We start from the raw sequence: 8,233 nt of genomic DNA on the forward strand, positions 1-8,233 counted from the left end.
AAGAAAGAAAGAAAGAAAGAAAGAAAGAAAGAAAGAAAGAAAGAAAGGAAGGAAGGAAAGAAGGAAGGAATAATAAAGGAAGAAAGAAAGAAAGAAAAAGAAAAGAAGGAAGGGAGGAAGGAAGGAAGGGAGAAAGGAAGGAAGGAAGGGAGGAAGAAAGGAAGGAAGGAAGGAAGAAAGGAAAGAAGGAAGGAAAGAAGGAAGGAAAAAAGGAAGATGGATGAATGGATGGAGAGATGGATGGATTGATAGATCATTTATTTAGTGCTTACTATGTGCCAGACACTGTGCTGAGTTTTGGGGATACAAGCAAGTAAGACAATAATTACCCTGAAGAAACTTACATTCTAACAGGGAAAAACAATACATAAGGGGAGTGGAAGGTGGGAGTGAGATGGGGTGGGAGGATAAGATTTCTTAGGATCCAATGTAGCCCTCAAAGGGTATGAATGAGTACAAGAAAAGAGAGTCTAGGCAAGAGTGACATGAAGCATAGTTTCCTAAAATTGTGGTCCTAGGGAGAGAGTTACCAATTAGGAGACATGGGCCTCAGGGAGGAGATTCTGTGACCTTAGAGTTACAGAATTTTAGACCTGAGAAGGACAAACTTGTATATTTTGCAGATGATGAAATTGGGGCTCAGGGAAGTTAAATAGCTCGTTGATGGTCACACAAAGAAGTGGTTATGCTAAGATTTGAACTCAGATCTTCTGATTCCAAAAACCAATCTCCTTTCCATTATACTACTATAAAGCAGGTTGTATGAAAATAGAATGTTTCCTTCACTGTGAGATAAAAAGGAAAGGGGGGAGGGGAAGAAGACCTACTGTAGAATATAACTTTCTCTTTTTTTTAAAAAAGTCACTAGTTGCTAATATTTATGTCCCTGCAATATTCCCTATACACTTGCTTTCATTGCCTTAGACTTAGAGTTTCAAATGAACTCTGGTGTGCTGCCAAAGTACTAATCATTGAGCTAGATTTGCCATGTCTAATTCCTTTGTTCCATGTAATAGCCATTGCATAGCTGGAGCTCAATAAGATGCTAACTTTTTCATTTCAAAAAATTGTCTCAAAAGTTTCCTTGGCAGACCCTAGAGAAACAGCCAAGCACATGTCATGCTCCATAGACTACAGACTTTTTATTCAGAGGCTTCATTATCAGACCTGGAGATAGTTACAGTTTGGAGTGAAACAGTATTTTGTTGAATGAGATATTTTGACTTGAGGATATGTCAAGTTGTCAGCATCATGGGTCCTTTGGGAAGTATGGTCATGGACTGGGGACAGTATAGTCATCAGCAGTGAAAATTCTGGGGATGGAATTATTATTATTATTTTTAGTATTCAAAGAAAAAGCAGAGCTTTGGTTGTATTGTTTGGTTCCCACTGGTAAAACATTAGTTTTAGAGGCAATTAATAGGGATATCTTCAATACTGAAAGGATAGTCACTAATTGCTTATTGTCTCTGTGGTTGGGACAGTTCTTCCTTTGGTGGAACACTAGCTTCCTGGCATAAGTTGGATACACTGCAAGGACAGTTCTAAATAAGAGGAAGTATAGTATAATAGATGAAATATTGTAAGGAGTTAGGAAGACACTGGGTTCTAAACCTACCTCAGATACTTACTAGCTATGTGACTCTACTTAAGTCACTTACCCTTTCAGAGTCTCAGTTTCTTCTTTTGTAAAATAAGAAACAGTGCAGCCTAATAAAGTGCTGATCCTGGAGCCAGAAAGACCTGGGTTTGAGTTCTATTTTTGATACATATAAGTTGTGTGACTGCCAAGTCAATGAACTTTTCAGAGTTCTAACAGTAACTCATATTTATATAGCACTTTAAGGTTTACAAAGCACTTTATAAATATTACCTCATTTTATCCTAAAAAAAAAACCCAAACAAACCAACCCCAGAATGTAGGTGCTCATTTGACAGATGAGGACTCATCTGAAGTAGGTAGAAGTTAAGTGATTTGCTCAGAGTCACAGCTAGTTACTGTCTGAGGATGGTTTTTAACTTAAGACTTTTTGATTCTACACCCAGTGCTTGATGTCCTATACCCCCTAGCTTCCTCTAAGATGTTCTAGGTAACCTACATTTTTAGTTGTAGAAAAGTACCAACTTGCATCCAAAGAAGGAGTTTCCTCATCCAGAATTTCCCAATACAACTGAAATCACAGACAAGTTCAGTCCTTGTTATGTCTATGTCTATGTCTATATATCTCAACATTGTTCAAGGTTCATATATTTTATGATGACTAATCTTAGTCTTTGGGTTAATTATTCTTCAGATGAGCTACAGTGTGGTAGAGTGAAAACATCATTGTATCAGGAGACATGGAGGTCTATATCTTTCTAGTTTTAAGGCTTGATTCCTATATTCCATCTTTATTCATATTTCTTGAAGGAAACTATTAGATTAAATGCATTTCCTCTCTCTTTCACCAATCAAGGGTTATGGAATTATGTAGCTATAGCACTAATCATACATCTGTTATGGGAGTGGGAATTTAAGATCTTCCCTGCCCCTAGGCCCTTTGATAGGCTTAAGTGACTCTGAGAACCTTCCTTGATTTAAAAATATTCTCTGCCTCCTAATAGGCTGAATGTAGTCACATGGAGCTCATGGTGGGAGTCTTGTTTTTTGGGAATGCCCATGCCTTAATGCTTTGTGATTGGGCAGTGGAACAGGAGGGTTGTTACATTCTCTGATGCAGCAGAAGACTATATATACCCTGATGTGAGATTTTGTTTTGGAGTTCATTTTGAGAAGTTTTGCATGATTTGACCAGACGAGACTCTGGGCAGCTGTTGAGCCCCCCGGCTTTGAAAACCCAGATGTTGGTGCTTCCCTGTCTGGTAACTGTGACTAGGTATGGATGTAATGGTCAGACAGTTGGAAGCCTGTGTGCTGAACTATTTTTCTGTTTGTAACTTCTGCTTGTGACCCCTGTATTCTCTGAAGTTTGGGGTGCTGACGTTTTTCCCCTGAACTAGGTAAATGACATATGTTTGATGAAAGCAAGATTGTTAACCCATTTTGAGTTGCTTTCCTTTAGGAAAGCAGATCTAAGAACCTGTGTTGGCAGCCACCCTGGGGATGCTAGGGTTCTTGCTGCTACAGTATCTAGAGCAAGAAATAACAGATAGTTTGAAGGATGGATTTGTGCCATAAAAGTTGTAAGATACATAGGAGAGGGCTCCTAGCACACCAGAGAGAGGGGCTAAGGATGATTTACAGGAGGGCAAGATGAGAAAGAATGTAAGGGTTATGATTTATATTGCTGGAGGCAGAATTATAACTAGGATAGGGTGAATGAGGCTTTGCCTTTTTTTTTATTTTTGCTTTTTGGAGGGGGGAAGGTAGGGCAATTGGGGTTAAGCGACTTGCCCAAGGTCACATAGTAAGTATGTCAAGTGTCTGAAGTCAGATTTGAACTCAGGTCCTTCTTACTCCAGGACTGGTGTTCCATTCACTATGCCACCTAGCTACTTCGAGGCTTTGCTTTTGAGTGGCACTGTTGAGGGGGTATGTTTACTTCCTAGGTAATTGTGCTTCCTCACTATGGTGACTAATATCTCTGTGCTTCACCTACTGGTTTCCCAGAGGCACAGGGCCTACCTAAGGAATAGACTTTTTCCTTCTGGTATAATAAACACTGAAGTGGGACTAGCCTATATTCCCTTCTCCCCAACAGAATTTGCCTCAGGTATTGTTTTATTCCAGGGAAGAGATGGATGAACCCAAATGGATGAGTATTTTTTTTTAAAGAATTTATTTAAGAGATAAAACATTTATCAATCAATCAATTAGTATTTGCTTATTGAGATCTACTGTTATTCCTAATACTAGTAGGCTCTAAGGAAACACCAAGAAATATAACACTTTGAGTCTACTACAAAGGAATTTGCAGTCAAATTAAGAAGACTACACCCACACAAATTTTAAAAAAACAAGCTTTAGAGTACAATAGAAATCACTGAGGTTTTAACATTTCAGAAATGCCTTTCCCATTTCCTATTGGATTTCAAGTTTCATTGGATTTTCAAAATCCAGTTCTTGGAATGGTAATGTTGAGTTTAAATACTCCTTCTCTATAGTAACCAAAGGTTTTCTCTTTAGAGAAGGAAAAATACCCATCTTCTACATACACAAAAGACAATAATGATAACTTATTTAAATAGTGGTATAAAGCTTATGCAACTAAGTGACACAGTAGATAGTGTTCTGGGCTTGGAGTCAAGAAGACATGAGTTCAAATCCAGCCTTAGACACATCCTAACTATGTGACTATGGGCAACTCACATAAGCTTGATCAGTCTCAGTGTCCTCATCTATAAAATAGGGATAATAATAGTACTACCTCCCGGCGTTGTTGAGAGGATCAAACAAGATAATAATTGTAAAACACCTGGCACATAGAGAATGCCATATAAATGTTAACTATTATTAATAACCATGATTTCATTTCATTTTTTAAAACCACAGTCCTGTGAGTATAACTGTCACTATTTTACAGGTGGGGCAACTGTGTCTCAGAGAAGGGACATGACTTGCTGAAGGGCACATAACTAATAAGTTTGGAACCTGGCTTAATATCTAGACTTCTTGACATCAAGTTCTGTGTTCTTACCACTCTTTCATGCTGTCTGTCTCCTTTCATAGCAATGGTTTCCTATAGATTTTCACTTAAAAAAATACATTCATTGCACACATAGCAATTAGGAATGCACAAATGCTACTACCAGGGTCATGGCACTACATTGTGTCATTATTAGTTTGGTCTTGTTAAAAATATTTTTACTTTATTATTTTTCTCAATATATTTTTATTTATTTCATTAAATATTTCTTGATTATATGTAAATTTTTAACATTCTTTTCAAAAATTTTATGTTTCAAATTTTTTCCTTCCCTCCCTCTATTTCCCTTGAGAAGTCAAGCAATTTGATAAAGGTTATACATGTAAAGTCATGCAAAGCATATTTCTATATTAGCTTTGTTGCAAGAGAAAACAGACTGCCCCCCCCCCAGAAAAACCCCAAGAAAAATAAAGTAAAAAAGTACGTTTCAACCTGTATTCAGCCCTCCATCCGACTTTCTCCCCTGTTTTTCCTTCTCCTACTCTTTTTTGAAAAGTCTGTTTTGCTTCTGGCCACTGGCTGACTGGATCTACCCTCCCTTCTATCAGGCCCCACCCCCTTTTCTTCCCTTCTACTTCATTGTATGGTTAGATAGATTTCTATGCTCAAGTGACTGTATGTTATTCTGTCTTTGAGCCAGTTCCAATGAGAGTAAGGTTCAAGTATTGCCCACTACCTCGTCGCTTCATTTTCTCCTCCACTGCAAAAATCTTTTCTTTTCACACTTATTTTAAGTGAGATAATTTTCCCTGATCTCACTCTCCCTTCTCCCCTTCTCCCAGGGCATTCCTCTTTCTCACCTCTTATTTTTACTCTTGTTAAAATCGTCCCATCATAATCAACTCACACTCATACTCTCTGTGTATACTCTTCACTGCCTTAGTAATGATAAAGTTCATAGAAGTTACAAGTATCATCTTCCCATGCAAGAAAACTGTTTATTTAACCTTACTGAATCTCTTATGATTTCTCTTTCCTGGAATATATGAAGTTCATTCCTCTAGAGATCAAGGATAGGGTTGAAGCTTACCTTGAGTGTTGCTACTTGGAGTAGATGGGGGAAAGTAGACATTTGATAGCTTCCCATTTTAATTAATTATTCTTCCTATCTACATATTGCTGTTCTTCAGTTATTTCAGTCAATCTCAAGTCTTTGATACCACATTTTTGGGGTTTTGTTAGAAAAGATACTAGAACAGTTTTCCATTTCCTTTTCCAGCTCATTTTCAAGATAACAAACTTGAGACAAACATTGATAAGTGACTTGTCCAGAATAACAGTTAGTAAGAGTCAGACAGATTTGAACTCAGGGAGATGAGTCTTGCTGACTTCAGACCCAGCACTCTTATCTACTGAACCACCTAGATGTCCTTTATCTAAGCTATTAAAGCCACCTCTTTCTGCCTGCTTAAAGAGTATATGTTCTGTTAATGCTTTCTGAATGTTTGCACCCTAGGACCATGCCCTTATCATCACATTCTGGTTTTGGGTCTTACTTAATGTCTTAAATAATTTTCTGGGGTCACAGAAAAGTTAAGTGAGTTGTTTAGGGTCATATAGTTAGTATGTGCTGATGGGGTGCTTGGTTGCCTGTGCTTGAACCCCACTTTGTAAAACCACAACAGTTTGCAAAATCACATTTCTCCCTAGCCTCCAATCTCCCCAGCCTCAGAGCATTATCTCTGCCCCTTCCCCATCCTAGCACTCTGCCTAGCAACCATTCATGAACTGTTTATCTCCCCTCAGTATGCTAACCAGCTGCACCTATGAATCCTTCACTGGGCTATCTATGAGTAACTCCCTAACCAATTATACACATCCTGAATCCCTCATTAGCCTAGGTTCCCAACATCCATCTTGTCAAACATGACATTGATGGGTGGCAGACTAGGCACTTCTCAGTTAGCCCTGACTGCTAGCTGACTTAGTGACTTAGTTTCAAGCCTAAAACCACACCTCCAAGCAGACTCCACCCCCCCCCAGGCTATTTCCCAGTGAATTATGGGCAACATACCTGCTCAGTAGATGTTAAAAGTGCATGTTCCTTTAAGCACTGACCACTCCTTAACTCCTCCCTAATCTCACCCTTCCTCACCTAGTTAGCATAATTGGCACAGGTTATACTATGGATTGTCCTATAAAAACTTTAACTCTACCCCTTTAAGGTTGCAGGTTCCTTAAGACCTGTTACCTGCTGTATAGCATAATAATAAACTTTTACCATCTTGACTCAGAATGCTTGACCCTGTGAATTCATTCCAGACTGCCCACTCAGTGACTCTGGTTATTGGGGTACCTGGATTGCTAAAACACATACATACCCAAGTCAGTGCCATTTAAGACATGAACCCAGTTCTTCACTCCAAGTGTGTCCTTAATTCAGTGTACCAAGATCCCTCAACCAGAATCATATAGAAAAGAGAAACAAATGTTGGAAAATCAATACAAATAATAAATTTTAAATACTTCTAGAAAGTAATATATATATATATTTCTATACTTTTTGTCTATGGAACAAAATATATTAAACTTTTTTCCACATAAACCCCCCCATCTTCCCCCACATATTTGTCTGCTGAATAAAATAATTTAAACTGATAAAATGTTCTGACTTTTTATATTTTTAGAAGTTCTAGTAGGTGGTTCCCCCAAAGTGAGACAGAAAAAATATTTTCCCATTTTACATCACTTCCCCTGCTACTTTCCTAAATCTGTTCTTTTCTCTTTCAAGTATATTTCATACATATAAAAATATATATAGTATATATATACACACATGCACATAAACATATATACAATAACATACATATGTATACATATACATACATAATATGTGTGTGTGTGTATATATATATATATATATATATATATATATATGACTGTAAAGATCAAAGTGGGATATAGCTTTTTGATAGATTCTGAAATAAGAACGGACATCTATCCTTTTGTGAGCCACTAAGTCACAGGTATCAAATATTACAGCTTGTCTGACTGAGCCTGCTGAAAAGATCTGATATCTTGGAAAGACCAGAGATGCTCAAGGCCAAGCTTTAGGGCAGACTTGTCTTGTGTCAGAAGAACTTTAGGATGGAGTCATTCACTGTAGACTTTAACTCATGGTGTAGTGCTCTGGTCTTGCAGAAAGTCATTCATCATTATTCATTTCATTGATAAAACTTTACTCACTGCTCAGCTGGAGTTGTGGGAAGCTCATGCCTCTGTGGAAAAAACCTTGAGTGCCATAGCTGTTTATTTCAAGTCATACTGGGTAATGTTCAGGAAGGTGTGTACAGAGGTTTTTTACAAGAATCATGTTTGAAAAAAAATCTGTAAAAGGTAGACTGATTGACAGGCTTTGGTTGTTCAGATATGGGAATGGCTGAACAGTGGATAATTATTGTTCTAGAAAAGGAGGAGGAAAGTCACTCACTGGGAGCAGGCCTATGTATGTCTTGTCAGATCCAGGATGGCAGAGGTGGGAAAACTGGAAGTCTGTGGGGGTTTTGCATTTCCAAACAGACTGGAAAGTCAGCTGAGGAAACAGGAAGCAAAAGAATAGCAATACATTTAAGCTTGCTTTTTAAGTG

Source organism: Petaurus breviceps, unplaced genomic scaffold (genome assembly GCF_028583685.1).
Source record: "Petaurus breviceps papuanus isolate PSGF00001 unplaced genomic scaffold, PetGlider_PUasm1.0 187, whole genome shotgun sequence".
Classification (NCBI taxonomy): domain Eukaryota; kingdom Metazoa; phylum Chordata; class Mammalia; order Diprotodontia; family Petauridae; genus Petaurus; species Petaurus breviceps.